The sequence below is a fragment of the Arachis hypogaea genome, chromosome 14, assembly GCF_003086295.3.
Source record: "Arachis hypogaea cultivar Tifrunner chromosome 14, arahy.Tifrunner.gnm2.J5K5, whole genome shotgun sequence".
NCBI lineage: Eukaryota > Viridiplantae > Streptophyta > Magnoliopsida > Fabales > Fabaceae > Arachis > Arachis hypogaea.
The window spans coordinates 14,470,090-14,470,656 of NC_092049.1; positions in this window are offsets into that span (position 1 = coordinate 14,470,090).

A 567-nucleotide genomic window follows, 5' to 3' on the forward strand; every position below is an offset into this window, starting at 1 on the left:
TGAAATTTTAGACTATATATGATCTAATGTTCACAAAAGAAGATCTAAAACTATGAATATAGCAAATTCATTAGAACTTTACTACAAGAACAGCCAACAGCCCCGTTGTTTCTCATTGCAAATCAATCGCTTATGTCCTTCTTCAATCAATTCTTAGAAATATTTTAAAAAAGATGAGAATAAAAAATATATTTAATCCCAATAAAAAATACATCTTGAGTTTTTAAATACAAAATATTTTTAAGTATATTATGACATACATGATCTATTATAAACTAAAGAAATAATAAAAAGAAAAATAAACAGAGTAGATGTATGAAGTATTTAAGATGAAAATATAAGATTGAAAAAAAAATTGTAGAAAAGGTAAAGAAAAAAAATTACATCTAGAGAACCACTATATTATAATGGTGAAAACATATAATAAATAACAAAATATAAAGAGTCTTATAAGTATAATCCATTATAAAATTTTAAATGTTGGTGATGATTAGAATTATCTTAAGAAAATAAAAATATGATGACAAAATATTGATCTTGGACATATTTTATTTAATTAATTGGAGT